General features: G+C 35.0%; 4 non-coding genes across 4 annotated transcripts; all 4 read left to right on the top strand.

The window, feature by feature from the left end:
- The first annotated feature begins 2,551 nt into the window (after positions 1–2,551).
- Positions 2,552–2,625, top strand: TRNAS-ACU (transfer RNA serine (anticodon ACU)). The gene has a single exon. It is a non-coding gene; the product is annotated as a tRNA-Ser (tRNA).
- Positions 2,626–3,686: 1,061 nt separating this feature from the next.
- TRNAR-UCU (transfer RNA arginine (anticodon UCU)) lies at positions 3,687–3,760 on the top strand. Its single transcript has one exon. It is a non-coding gene; the product is annotated as a tRNA-Arg (tRNA).
- Positions 3,761–8,362: 4,602 nt separating this feature from the next.
- TRNAS-ACU (transfer RNA serine (anticodon ACU)) lies at positions 8,363–8,436 on the top strand. The gene has a single exon. It is a non-coding gene; the product is annotated as a tRNA-Ser (tRNA).
- Positions 8,437–9,497: 1,061 nt separating this feature from the next.
- TRNAR-UCU (transfer RNA arginine (anticodon UCU)) lies at positions 9,498–9,571 on the top strand. The gene has a single exon. It is a non-coding gene; the product is annotated as a tRNA-Arg (tRNA).
- The last annotated feature ends 5,705 nt before the right edge of the window (positions 9,572–15,276 follow it).

Here is a 15,276-nt window from a genome sequence, read left to right on the forward strand (position 1 = left end):
AGTTTCAATCTGCCTACCTCTGGGTTATGGGCCCAGCATGCTTCCATTGCAGTACTCTGCTGCACATGTAAGTGCAAGAGATCCTGAAGCACTCACTCATCATGGGAAAGTACCAATGTGTTTCTTCGTTGGTTGATGGAAGAAACATCTTACAAAAACTCTCCAGATTATTGACTTTTTAAAGTTTTTCTAGGAAACGTTCTAGATGTATGCTTATTAGCCTTTGTCAGTATGTACTTTTTACAAAGTGTCTCTGTGGCGCAATCGGTTAGTGTGTCTGGCTACTAACCAAAAGGTTGGTGGCTCAATCCCACCCAGGGACGTAATTGACCTTGTTATCAGATTTTGGTGATCTTTAAGTAGACAAGTCAAAATTTCAAACCCCCTGTTATGGTGTAGGGTACCTGGCCTTCTCTGATGTAATCAGAGTTAGATTTGATTCAGTGATTTTATAAAAACAGATAGGAAGCACAATTTAGCAGTGGTTTGCAGAGAAAAAGAAATATGCTGGCAGAAAAATCCAATTGAGTGATTAAACAGCTCTTCATTTTCTGCCTTTATTTTTATGCTAACAAATTTGTTCTCTGAAAAGTGTCCACAAAGCCAAGTCTCTGATTAACACCTTTGTAGGGATGGTTTTTCACCTATTACTAAATTAAACTTGCTTCATTGGAAAGGCTGCAAGATGCATCTTCATTTCAATTTCTACTGAAATAATACAGGTTGACACCAGGAAACATTAACGCCACTGCATCCTTGCTGCTTTCTCATGTGGAAGTCTGTTTAATGTGAAAACAAGGTGATATCTAATTAGCACACAGGTAAGGAATTAAGAAAATCTTTATTTAAGGGTGAAGATGTTTCTCACAAAATCGTTGCCCCAATGCATCATTGAAATTCAAGCTGGAAAGATGATTTTAATATATCACGTGTACATTTTGTATTGCTCTTCTGGTGACAATGTAGTTTGTTTTTGTCAATTACCCTTTTAATAATAGGGTAAAGAAAATTAAGTGGATTTAAACAAATTAAAATGGTAAAAATTATTGTACTTCAAGTAAAAATAAAAGAGCAAAAATATCAATCCCAGTTTTGATTACTTAAATTAACAAAAAAAATGCATATAGCAAAGGATAGTTTCAATCTGCCTACCTCTGGGTTATGGGCCTAGCATGCTTCCATTGCAGTACTCTGCTGCACATGTAAGTGCAAGAGAGCCTGAAGCACTCACTCATCATGGGATAGTACCAATGTGTTTCTTTGTTGGTTGATGGAAGAAACATTTTACAAAAACTCTCCAGATTATTGACTTTTTAAAGTTTTTCTAGGAAACGTTCTAGATGTATGCTTATTAGCCTTTGTCAGTATGTACTTTTTGTGAAGTGTCTCTGTGGCGCAATCGGTTAGTGTGTCTGGCTACTAGCCAAAAGGTTGGTGGTTCAATCCCACCCAGGGACGTAATTGACCTTGTTATCAGATTTTGGTGATCTTTAAGTAGACAAGTCAAAATTTCAAACCCCCTGTTATGGTGTAGGGTACCTGGCCTTTTCTGATGTAATCAGAGTTAGATTTGATTCAGTGATTTAATAAAAACAGCTAGGAAGCACAATTTAGCAGTGGGTTGCAGAGAAAAAGAAATATGCTGGCAAAAAAAATCCAATTGAGTGATTAAACAGCTCTTCATTTTCTGGCTTTATTTTTATGCTAACAAATTTGTTCTCTGAAAAGTGTCCACAAAGCCAAGTCTCTGATTAACACCTTTGTAGGGATGGTTTTTCACCTATTACTAAATTAAACGCTTCATTGGAAAGGCAGCAAGATGCATCCTCATTTCAATGTCTACTGAAATAATACAGGTTGACACCAGGAAACATTAACGCCACTGCATCCTTGCTGCTTTCTCATGTGGAAGTCTGTTTAATGTGAAAACAAGGTGATATCTAATTAGCACACAGGTAAGGAATTAAGAAAATCTTTATTTAAGGGTGAAGATGTTTCTCACAAAATCGTTGCCCCAATGCATCATTGAAATTCAAGCTGGAAAGATGATTTTAATATATCACTTGTACATTTTGTATTGCTCTTCTGGTGACAATGTAGTTTGTTTTTGTCAATTACCATTTTAATAATAGGGTAAAGAAAATTAAGTGGATTTTTGAAAGAAAACAATACTGTCAATATACTATTAAAACAAATTAAAATGGTAAAAGTTATTGTACTTTAAGTAAAAATAAAAGAGCAAAAATATCAATCCCAGTTTTGATTACTTAAATTAACAAAAAAAATGCATATAGCAAAGGATAGTTTCAATCTGCCTACCTCTGGGTTATGGGCCCAGCATGCTTCCATTGCAGTACTCTGCTGCACATGTAAGTGCAAGAGATCCTGAAGCACTCACTCATCATGGGCAAGTACCAATGTGTTTCTTCGTTGGTTGATGGAAGAAACATCTTACAAAAACTCTCCAGATTATTGACTTTTTAAAGTTTTTCTAGGAAACGTTCTAGATGTATGCTTATTAGCCTTTGTCAGTATATACTTTTTACAAAGTGTCTCTGTGGCGCAATCGGTTAGTGTGTCTGGCTACTAACCAAAAGGTTGGTGGTTCAATCCCACCCAGGGACGTAATTGACCTTGTTATCAGATTTTGGTGATCTTTAAGTAGACAAGTCAAAATTTCAAACCCCCTGTTATGGTGTAGGGTACCTGGCCTTCTCTGATGTAATCAGAGTTAGATTTGATTCAGTGATTTTATAAAAACAGATAGGAAGCACAATTTAGCAGTGGTTTGCAGAGAAAAAGAAATATGCTGGCAGAAAAATCCAATTGAGTGATTAAACAGCTCTTCATTTTCTGGCTTTATTTTTATGCTAACAAATTTGTTCTCTGAAAAGTGTCCACAAAGCCAAGTCTCTGATTAACACCTTTGTAGAGATGGTTTTTCACCTATTACTAAATTAAACTTGCTTCATTGGAAAGGCAGCAAGATGCATCCTCATTTCAATTTCTACTGAAATAATACAGGTTGACACCAGGAAACATTAACGCCACTGCATCCTTGCTGCTTTCTCATGTGGAAGTCTGTTTAATGTGAAAACAAGGTGATATCTAATTAGCACACAGGTAAGGAATTAAGAAAATCTTTATTTAAGGGTGAAGATGTTTCTCACAAAATCGTTGCCCCAATGCATCATTGAAATTCAAGCTGGAAAGATGATTTTAATATATCACGTGTACATTTTGTATTGCTCTTCTGGTGACAATGTAGTTTGTTTTTGTCAATTACCCTTTTAATAATAGGGTAAAGAAAATTAAGTGGATTTAAACAAATTAAAATGGTAAAAATTATTGTACTTCAAGTAAAAATAAAAGAGCAAAAATATCAATCCCAGTTTTGATTACTTAAATTAACAAACAAAATGCATATAGCAAAGGATAGTTTCAATCTGCCTACCGCTGGGTTATGGGCCCTGTATGCTTCCATTGCAGTACTCTGCTGCACATATAAGTGCAAGAGATCCTGAAGCACTCACTCATCATGGGAAAGTACCAATGTGTTTCTTCGTTGGTTGATGGAAGAAACATTTTACAAAAACTCTCCAGATTATTGACTTTTTAAAGTTTTTCTAGGAAACGTTCTAGATGTATGCTTATTAGCCTTTGTCAGTATGTACTTTTTGTGAAGTGTCTCTGTGGCGCAATCGGTTAGTGTGTCCGGCTTCTAACCAAAAGGTTGGTGGTTCAATCCCACCCAGGGACGTAATTGACCTTGTTATCAGATTTTGGTGATCTTTAAGTAGATAAGTCAAAATTTCAAACCCCCTGTTATGGTGTAGGGTACCTGGCCTTTTCTGATGTAATCAGAGTTAGATTTGATTCAGTGATTTAATAAAAACAGCTAGGAAGCACAATTTAGCAGTGGGTTGCAGAGAAAAAGAAATATGCTGGCAAAAAAAATCCAATTGAGTGATTAAACAGCTCTTCATTTTCTGGCTTTATTTTTATGCTAACAAATTTGTTCTCTGAAAAGTGTCCACAAAGCCAAGTCTCTGATTAACACCTTTGTAGGGATGGTTTTTCACCTATTACTAAATTAAACGCTTCATTGGAAAGGCAGCAAGATGCATCCTCATTTCAATGTCTACTGAAATAATACAGGTTGACACCAGGAAACATTAACGCCACTGCATCCTTGCTGCTTTCTCATGTGGAAGTCTGTTTAATGTGAAAACAAGGTGATATCTAATTAGCACACAGGTAAGGAATTAAGAAAATCTTTATTTAAGGGTGAAGATGTTTCTCACAAAATCGTTGCCCCAATGCATCATTGAAATTCAAGCTGGAAAGATGATTTTAATATATAACTTGTACATTTTGTATTGCTCTTCTGGTGACAATGTAGTTTGTTTTTGTCAATTACCATTTTAATAATAGGGTTAAGAAAATTAAGTGGATTTTTTGAAAGAAAACAATACTGTCAATATACTATTAAAACAAATTAAAATGGTAAAAGTTATTGTACTTTAAGTGAAAATAAAAGAGCCAAAATATCAATCCCAGTTTTGGATTACTTTAATTAACAAAAAAAAAATGCATATAGCAGAGGATAGTTTCAATCTGCCTACCGCTGGGTTATGGGCCCTGTATGCTTCCATTGCAGTACTCTGCTGCACATGTAAGTGCAAGAGATCCTGAAGCACTCACTCATCATGGGAAAGTACCAATGTGTTTCTTCGTTGGTTGATGGAAGAAACATTTTACAAAAACTCTCCAGATTATTGACTTTTTAAAGTTTTTCTAGGAAACGTTCTAGATGTATGCTTATTAGCCTTTGTCAGTATGTACTTTTTGTGAAGTGTCTCTGTGGCGCAATCGGTTAGTGTGTCCAGCGACTAACCAAAAGGTTGGTGGTTCAATCCCACCCAGGGATGTAATTGACCTTGTTATCAGATTTTGGTGATCTTTAAGTAGACAAGTCAAAATTTCAAACCCCCTGTTCTGGTGTAGGGTACCTGGCCTTTTCTGATGTAATCAGAGTTAGATTTGATTCAGTGATTTAATAAAAACAGCTAGGAAGCACAATTTAGCAGTGGGTTGCAGAGAAAAAGAAATATGCTGGCAAAAAAAATCCAATTGAGTGATTAAACAGCTCTTCATTTTCTGGCTTTATTTTTATGCTAACAAATTTGTTCTCTGAAAAGTGTCCACAAAGCCAAGTCTCTGATTAACACCTTTGTAGGGATGGTTTTTCACCTATTACTAAATTAAACGCTTCATTGGAAAGGCAGCAAGATGCATCCTCATTTCAATGTCTACTGAAATAATACAGGTTGACACCAGGAAACATTAACGCCACTGCATCCTTGCTGCTTTCTCATGTGGAAGTCTGTTTAATGTGAAAACAAGGTGATATCTAATTAGCACACAGGTAAGGAATTAAGAAAATCTTTATTTAAGGGTGAAGATGTTTCTCACAAAATCGTTGCCCCAATGCATCATTGAAATTCAAGCTGGAAAGATGATTTTAATATATCACTTGTACATTTTGTATTGCTCTTCTGGTGACAATGTAGTTTGTTTTTGTCAATTACCATTTTAATAATAGGGTTAAGAAAATTAAGTGGATTTTTGAAAGAAAACAATACTGTCAATATACTATTAAAACAAATTAAAATGGTAAAAGTTATTGTACTTTAAGTGAAAATAAAAGAGCCAAAATATCAATCCCAGTTTTGGATTACTTTAATTAACAAAAAAAAAATGCATATAGCAGAGGATAGTTTCAATCTGCCTACCGCTGGGTTATGGGCCCAGCATGCTTCCATTTCTGTACTCTGCTGCACATGTAAGTGCAAGAGATCCTGAAGCACTCACTCATCATGGGAAAGTACCAATGTGTTTCTTCGTTGGTTGATGGAAGAAACATCTTACAAAAACTCTCCAGATTATTGACTTTTTAAAGTTTTTCTAGGAAACGTTTTAGATGAATGCTTATTAGCCTTTGTCAGTATGGACTATTGCAAAGTGTCTCTGTGGCGCAATCATTTAGTGTGCACGGCGATTAACCAAAAGGTTGGTGGTTCAATCCCACCCAGGGACGTAATTGACCTTGTTATCAGATTTTGGTGATCTTTAAGTAGACAAGTCAAAATTTCAAATCCCCCTGTTCTGGTGTAGGGTACCTGGCCTTCTCTGATGTAATCAGAGTTAGATTTGATTCAGTGATTTTATAAAAACAGCTAGGAAGCACAATTTAGCAGTGGGTTGCAGAGAAAAAGAAATATGCTGGCAAAAAAAATCAAATTGAGTGATTAAACAGCTCTTAATTTTCTGGCTTTATTTTTATGCTAACAAATTTGTTCTCTGAAAAGTGTCCACAAAGCCAAGTCTCTGATTAACACCTTTGTAAGGATGGTTTTTAACCTATTACTAAATTAAACTTGCTTCATTGGAAAGGCAGCAAGATGCATCCTCATTTCAATGTCTACTGAAATAATACACGTTGACACCAGGAAACATTAACGCCACTGCATCCTTGCTGCTTTCTCATGTGGAAGTCTGTTTAATGTGAAAACAAGGTTATATCTAATTAGCACACAGGTAAGGAATTAAGAAAATCTTTATTTAAGGGTGAAAATGTTTCTCACAAAATCGTTGCCCCAATGCATCATTGAAATTCAAGCTGGAAAGATGATTTTAATATATCACTTGTACATTTTGTATTGCTCTTCTGGTGACAATGTAGTTTGTTTTTGTCAATTACCATTTTAATAATAGGGTAATGAAAATTAAGTGGATTTTTGAAAGAAAACAATACTGTCAATATACTATTAAAACAAATTAAAATGGTAAAAGTTATTGTACTGTAAGTAAAAATAAAAGAGCCAACATATCAATCCCAGTTTTGGATTACTTTAACAAAAAAAAATGCATATAGCAGAGGATAGTTTCAATCTGCCTACCTCTGGGTTATGTGCCCAGCATGCTTCCATTGCAGTACTCTGCTGCACATGTAAGTGTAATAGATCCTGAAGCACTCACTCATCATGGGAAAGTACCAATGTGTTTCTTCATTGGTTGATGGAAGAAACATCTTACAAAAACTCTCCAGATTATTGACTTTTTAAAGTTTTTCTATGAAACGTTTTAGATGAATGCTTATTAGCCTTTGCCAGTATGTACTTTTGCAAAGTGTCTCTGTGGCGCAATCAGTTAGTGTGTATGGCTATTAACCAAAAGGTTGGTGGTTCAATCCCACCCAGGGACGTAATTGACCTTGTTATCAGATTTTGGTGATCTTTAAGTAGACAAGTCAAAATTTCAAACCCTCTCTTATGGTGTAGGGTACCTGGCCTTCTCTGATGTAATCAGAGTTAGATTTGATTCAGTGATTTTATAAAAACAGCTAGGAAGCACAATTTAGCAGTGGGTTGCAGAGAAAAATAAATATGCTGGCAAAAAAATCCAATTGAGTGATTAAACAGCTCTTCATTTTCTGGCTTTATTTTTATGCTAACAAATTTGTTCTCTGAAAAGTGTCCACAAAGCCAAGTCTCTGATTAACACCTTTGTAAGGATGGTTTTTCACCTATTACTAAATTAAACTTGCTTCATTGGAAAGGCAGCAAGATGCATCCTCATTTCAATGTCTACTGAAATAATACAGGTTGACACCAGGAAACATTAACGCCACTGCATCCTTGCTGCTTTCTCATGTGGAAGTCTGTTTAATGTGAAAACAAGGTGATATCTAATTAGCACACAGGTAAGGAATTAAGAAAATCTTTATTTAAGGGTGAAGATGTTTCTCACAAAATCGTTGCCCCAATGCATCATTGAAATTCAAGCTGGAAAGATGATTTTAATATATCACTTGTACATTTTGTATTGCTCTTCTAGTGACAATGTAGTTTGTTTTTGTCAATTACCATTTTAATAATAGGGTAAAGAAAATTAAGTGGATTTTTGAAAGAAAACAATACTGTCAATATACTATTAAAACAAATTAAAATGGTAAAAGTTATTGTACTTTAAGTAAAAATAAAAGAGCAAAAATATCAATCCCAGTTTTGATTACTTAAATTAACAAAAAAAAATGCATATAGCAAAGGATAGTTTCAATCTGCCTACCTCTGGGTTATGGGCCCAGCATGCTTCCATTGCAGTACTCTGCTGCACATGTAAGTGCAAGAGATCCTGAAGCACTCACTCATCATGGGAAAGTACCAATGTGTTTCTTCGTTGGTTGATGGAAGAAACATCTTACAAAAACTCTCCAGATTATTGACTTTTTAAAGTTTTTCTAGGAAACGTTCTAGATGTATGCTTATTAGCCTTTGTCAGTATAGACTTTTTACAAAGTGTCTCTGTGGCGCAATCGGTTAGTGTGTCTGGCTACTAACCAAAAGGTTGGTGGTTCAATCCCACCCAGGGACGTAATTGACCTTGTTATCAGATTTTGGTGATCTTTAAGTAGACAAGTCAAAATTTCAAACCCCCTGTTATGGTGTAGGGTACCTGGCCTTCTCTGATGTAATCAGAGTTAGATTTGATTCAATGATTTTATAAAAACAGATAGGAAGCACAATTTAGCAGTGGTTTGCAGAGAAAAAGAAATATGCTGGCAGAAAAATCCAATTGAGTGATTAAACAGCTCTTCATTTTCTGGCTTTATTTTTATGCTAACAAATTTGTTCTCTGAAAAGTGTCCACAAAGCCAAGTCTCTGATTAACACCTTTGTAGGGATGGTTTTTCACCTATTACTAAATTAAACTTGCTTCATTGGAAAGGCAGCAAGATGCATCCTCATTTCAATTTCTACTGAAATAATACAGGTTGACACCAGGAAACATTAACGCCACTGCATCCTTGCTGCTTTCTCATGTGGAAGTCTGTTTAATGTGAAAACAAGGTGATATCTAATTAGCACACAGGTAAGGAATTAAGAAAATCTTTATTTAAGGGTGAAGATGTTTCTCACAAAATCGTTGCCCCAATGCATCATTGAAATTCAAGCTGGAAAGATGATTTTAATATATCACGTGTACATTTTGTATTGCTCTTCTGGTGACAATGTAGTTTGTTTTTGTCAATTACCCTTTTAATAATAGGGTAAAGAAAATTAAGTGGATTTAAACAAATTAAAATGGTAAAAATTATTGTACTTCAAGTAAAAATAAAAGAGCAAAAATATCAATCCCAGTTTTGATTACTTAAATTAACAAAAAAAATGCATATAGCAAAGGATAGTTTCAATCTGCCTACCGCTGGGTTATGGGCCCTGTATGCTTCCATTGCAGTACTCTGCTGCACATGTAAGTGCAAGAGATCCTGAAGCACTCACTCATCATGGGAAAGTACCAATGTGTTTCTTCGTTGGTTGATGGAAGAAACATTTTACAAATACTCTCCAGATTATTGACTTTTTAAAGTTTTTCTAGGAAACGTTCTAGATGTATGCTTATTAGCCTTTGTCAGTATGTACTTTTTGTGAAGTGTCTCTGTGGCGCAATCGGTTAGTGTGTCCGGCTTCTAACCAAAAGGTTGGTGGTTCAATCCCACCCAGGGACGTAATTGACCTTGTTATCAGATTTTGGTGATCTTTAAGTAGACAAGTCAAAATTTCAAACCCCCTGTTATGGTGTAGGGTACCTGGCCTTTTCTGATGTAATCAGAGTTAGATTTGATTCAGTGATTTAATAAAAACAGCTAGGAAGCACAATTTAGCAGTGGGTTGCAGAGAAAAAGAAATATGCTGGCAAAAAAAATCCAATTGAGTGATTAAACAGCTCTTCATTTTCTGGCTTTATTTTTATGCTAACAAATGTGTTCTCTGAAAAGTGTCCACAAAGCCAAGTCTCTGATTAACACCTTTGTAGGGATGGTTTTTCACCTATTACTAAATTAAACGCTTCATTGGAAAGGCAGCAAGATGCATCCTCATTTCAATGTCTACTGAAATAATACAGGTTGACACCAGGAAACATTAACGCCACTGCATCCTTGCTGCTTTCTCATGTGGAAGTCTGTTTAATGTGAAAACAAGGTGATATCTAATTAGCACACAGGTAAGGAATTAAGAAAATCTTTATTTAAGGGTGAAGATGTTTTCACAAAATCGTTGCCCCAATGCATCATTGAAATTCAAGCTGGAAAGATGATTTTAATATATCACTTGTACATTTTGTATTGCTCTTCTGGTGACAATGTAGTTTGTTTTTGTCAATTACCATTTTAATAATAGGGTTAAGAAAATTAAGTGGATTTTTTGAAAGAAAACAATACTGTCAATATACTATTAAAACAAATTAAAATGGTAAAAGTTATTGTACTTTAAGTGAAAATAAAAGAGCCAAAATATCAATCCCAATTTTGGATTACTTTAATTAACAAAAAAAAAATGCATATAGCAAAGGATAGTTTCAATCTGCCTACCGCTGGGTTATGGGCCCTGTATGCTTCCATTGCAGTACTCTGCTGCACATGTAAGTGCAAGAGATCCTGAAGCACTCACTCATCATGGGAAAGTACCAATGTGTTTCTTCGTTGGTTGATGGAAGAAACATTTTACAAAAACTCTCCAGATTATTGACTTTTTAAAGTTTTTCTAGGAAACGTTTTAGATGAATGCTTATTAGCCTTTGTCAGTATGGACTTTTGCAAAGTGTCTCTGTGGCGCAATCATTTAGTGTGCACGGCGATTAACCAAAAGGTTGGTGGTTCAATCCCACCCAGGGACGTAATTGACCTTGTTATCAGATTTTGGTGATCTTTAAGTAGACAAGTCAAAATGTCAAATCCCCCTGTTCTGGTGTAGGGTACCTGGCCTTCTCTGATGTAATCAGAGTTAGATTTGATTCAGTGATTTTATAAAAACAGCTAGGAAGCACAATTTAGCAGTGGGTTGCAGAGAAAAAGAAATATGCTGGCAAAAAAAATCAAATTGAGTGATTAAACAGCTCTTAATTTTCTGGCTTTATTTTTATGCTAACAAATTTGTTCTCTGAAAAGTGTCCACAAAGCCAAGTCTCTGATTAACACCTTTGTAAGGATGGTTTTTAACCTATTACTAAATTAAACTTGCTTCATTGGAAAGGCAGCAAGATGCATCCTCATTTCAATGTCTACTGAAATAATACACGTTGACACCAGGAAACATTAACGCCACTGCATCCTTGCTGCTTTCTCATGTGGAAGTCTGTTTAATGTGAAAACAAGGTGATATCTAATTAGCACACAGGTAAGGAATTAAGAAAATCTTTATTTAAGGGTGAAAATGTTTCTCACAAAATCGTTGCCCCAATGCATCATTGAAATTCAAGCTGGAAAGATGATTTTAATATATCACTTGTACATTTTGTATTGCTCTTCTGGTGACAATGTAGTTTGTTTTTGTCAATTACCATTTTAATAATAGGGTAATGAAAATTAAGTGGATTTTAGAAAGAAAACAATACTGTCAATATACTATTAAAACAAATTAAAATGGTAAAAGTTATTGTACTGTAAGTAAAAATAAAAGAGCCAACATATCAATCCCAGTTTTGGATTACTTTAACAAAAAAAAATGCATATAGCAGAGGATAGTTTCAATCTGCCTACCTCTGGGTTATGTGCCCAGCATGCTTCCATTGCTGTACTCTGCTGCACATGTAAGTGTAATAGATCCTGAAGCACTCACTCATCATGGGAAAGTACCAATGTCATTGGTTGATGGAAGAAACATCTTACAAAAACTCTCCAGATTATTGACTTTTTAAAGTTTTTCTAGGAAACGTTTTAGATGAATGCTTATTAGCCTTTGTCAGTATGGACTTTTGCAAAGTGTCTCTGTGGCGCAATCATTTAGTGTGCACGGCGATTAACCAAAAGGTTGGTGGTTCAATCCCACCCAGGGACGTAATTGACCTTGTTATCAGATTTTGGTGATCTTTAAGTAGACAAGTCAAAATTTCAAATCCCCTTGTTCTGGTGTAGGGTACCTGGCCTTCTCTGATGTAATCAGAGTTAGATTTGATTCAGTGATTTTATAAAAACAGCTAGGAAGCACAATTTAGCAGTGGGTTGCAGAGAAAAAGAAATATGCTGGCAAAAAAAATCAAATTGAGTGATTAAACAGCTCTTAATTTTCTGGCTTTATTTTTATGCTAACAAATTTGTTCTCTGAAAAGTGTCCACAAAGCCAAGTCTCTGATTAACACCTTTGTAAGGATGGTTTTTAACCTATTACTAAATTAAACTTGCTTCATTGGAAAGGCAGCAAGATGCATCCTCATTTCAATGTCTACTGAAATAATACACGTTGACTCCAGGAAACATTAACGCCACTGCATCCTTGCTGCTTTCTCATGTGGAAGTCTGTTTAATGTGAAAACAAGGTGATATCTAATTAGCACACAGGTAAGGAATTAAGAAAATCTTTATTTAAGGGTGAAGATGTTTCTCACAAAATCGTTGCCCCAATGCATCATTGAAATTCAAGCTGGAAAGATGATTTTAATATATCACTTGTACATTTTGTATTGCTCTTCTGGTGACAATGTAGTTTGTTTTTGTCAATTACCATTTTAATAATAGGGTAATGAAAATTAAGTGGATTTTTGAAAGAAAACAATACTGTCAATATACTATTAAAACAAATTAAAATGGTAAAAGTTATTGTACTGTAAGTAAAAATAAAAGCCAACATATCAATCCCAGTTTTGGATTACTTTAACAAAAAAAAATGCATATAGCAGAGGATCGTTTCAATCTGCCTACCTCTGGGTTATGTGCCCAGCATGCTTCCATTGCTGTACTCTGCTGCACATGTAAGTGTAATAGATCCTGAAGCACTCACTCATCATGGGAAAGTACCAATGTGTTTCTTCGTTGGTTGATGGAAGAAACATCTTACAAAAACTCTCCAGATTATTGACTTTTTAAAGTTTTTCTAGGAAACGTTTTAGATGAATGCTTATTAGCCTTTGCCAGTATGTACTTTTGCAAAGTGTCTCTGTGGTGCAATCAGTGTGTATGGCTATTAACCAAAAGGTTGGTGGTTCAATCCCACCCAGGGACGTAATTGACCTTGTTATCAGATTTTGGTGATCTTTAAGTAGACAAGTCAAAATTTCAATCCCTCTCTTATGGTGTAGGGTACCTGGCCTTCTCTGATGTAATCAGAGTTAGATTTGATTCAGTGATTTTATAAAAACAGATAGGAAGCACAATTTAGCAGTGGGTTGCAGAGAAAAATAAATATGCTGGCAAAAAAATCCAATTGAGTGATTAAACAGCTCTTCATTTTCTGGCTTTATTTTTATGCTAACAAATTTGTTATCTGAAAAGTGTCCACAAAGCCAAGTCTCTGATTAACACCTTTGTAAGGATGGTTTTTCACCTATTACTAAATTAAACTTGCTTCATTGGAAAGGCAGCAAGATGCATCCTCATTTCAATGTCTACTGAAATAATACAGGTTGACACCAGGAAACATTAACGCCACTGCATCCTTGCTGCTTTCTCATGTGGAAGTCTGTTTAATGTGAAAACAAGGTGATATCTAATTAGCACACAGGTAAGGAATTAAGAAAATCTTTATTTAAGGGTGAAAATGTTTCTCACAAAATCGTTGCCCCAATGCATCATTGAAATTCAAGCAGGAAAGATGATTTTAATATATCACTTGTACATTTTGTATTGCTCTTCTGGTGACAATGTAGTTTGTTTTTGTCAATTACCATTTTAATAATAGGGTAAAGAAAATTAAGTGGATTTTTTAAAAAAACAATACTTTCAATATACTATTAAAACAAATTAAAATGGTAAAAGTTATTGTACTTTAATGAAAAATAAAAGAGCAAAAATATCAATCCCAGTTTTGGATTACTTTAACAAAAAAAATGCATATAGCAGAGGATAGTTTTAATCTGCCTACCTCTGGGTTATGGGCCCAGCATGCTTCCATTGCAGTTCTCTGCTGCACATGTAAGTGCAAGAGATCCTGAAGCACTCACTCATCATGGGAAAGTACCAATGTGTTTCTTCGTTGGTGGATGGAAGAAACATCTTACAAAAACTCTCCAGATTATTGACTTTTTAAAGTTTTTCTAGGAAACGTTTTAGATGAATGCTTATTAGCCTTTGTCAGTATGTACTTTTGCAAAGTGTCTCTGTGGCGCAATCAGTTAGTGTGTACGGCTATAAACCAAAAGGTTGGAGGCTCAATCCCACCCAGGGACGTAATTGACCTTGTTATCAGATTTTGGTGATCTTTAAGTAGACAAGTCAAAATTTCAAATCCCCTCTTATGGTGTAGGGTACCTGGCCTTCTCTGATGTAATCAGAGTTAGATTTGATTCAGTGATTTTATAAAAACAGCTAGGAAGCACAATTTAGCAGTGGGTTGCAGAGAAAAAGAAATATGCTGGCAGAAAAATCCAATTGAGTGATTAAACAGCTCTTCATTTTCTGCCTTTATTTTTATGCTAACAAATTTGTTCTCTGAAAAGTGTCCACAAAGCCAAGTCTCTGATTAACACCTTTGTAGGGATGGTTTTTCACCTATTACTAAATTAAACTTGCTTCATTGGAAAGGCAGCAAGATGCATCCTCATTTTAATGTCTACTGAAATAATACAGGTTGACACCAGGAAACATTAACGCCACTGCATCCTTGCTGCTTTCTCATGTAGAAGTCTGTTTAATGTGAAAACAAGGTGATATCTAATTAGCACACAGGTAAGGAATTAAGAAAATCTTTATTTAAGGGTGAAGATGTTTCTCACAATATCGTTGCCCCAATGCATCATTGAAATTCAAGCTGGAAAGATGATTTTAATATATCACTTGTACATTTTGTATTGCTCTTCTGGTGACAATGTAGTTTGTTTTTATCAATTACCATTTTAATAATAGGGTAAAGAAAATTAAGTGGATTTTTGAAAGAAAACAATACTGTCAATATACTATTAAAACAAATTAAAATGGTAAAAGTTATTGTACTTTAAGTAAACATAAAATAGCTAACATATCAATCCCAGTTTTGGATTACTTTAATTAACAAAAAAAAATGCATATAGCAGAGGATAGTTTCAATCTGCCTACCTCTGGGTAATGGGCCCAGCATGCTTCCATTGCAGTACTCTGCTGCACATGTGAGTGCAAGAGATCCTGAAGCACTCACTCATCATGGGAAAGTACCAATGTGTTTCTTCGTTGGTTGATTTAAGAAAATTCTTACAAAAACTCTCCAGATTATTGACTTTTTAAAGTTTTTCTAGGAAACGTTCTAG

This window comes from Pseudophryne corroboree (genome assembly GCF_028390025.1).
Source record: "Pseudophryne corroboree isolate aPseCor3 chromosome 7 unlocalized genomic scaffold, aPseCor3.hap2 SUPER_7_unloc_1, whole genome shotgun sequence".
NCBI classification, from domain to species: domain Eukaryota; kingdom Metazoa; phylum Chordata; class Amphibia; order Anura; family Myobatrachidae; genus Pseudophryne; species Pseudophryne corroboree.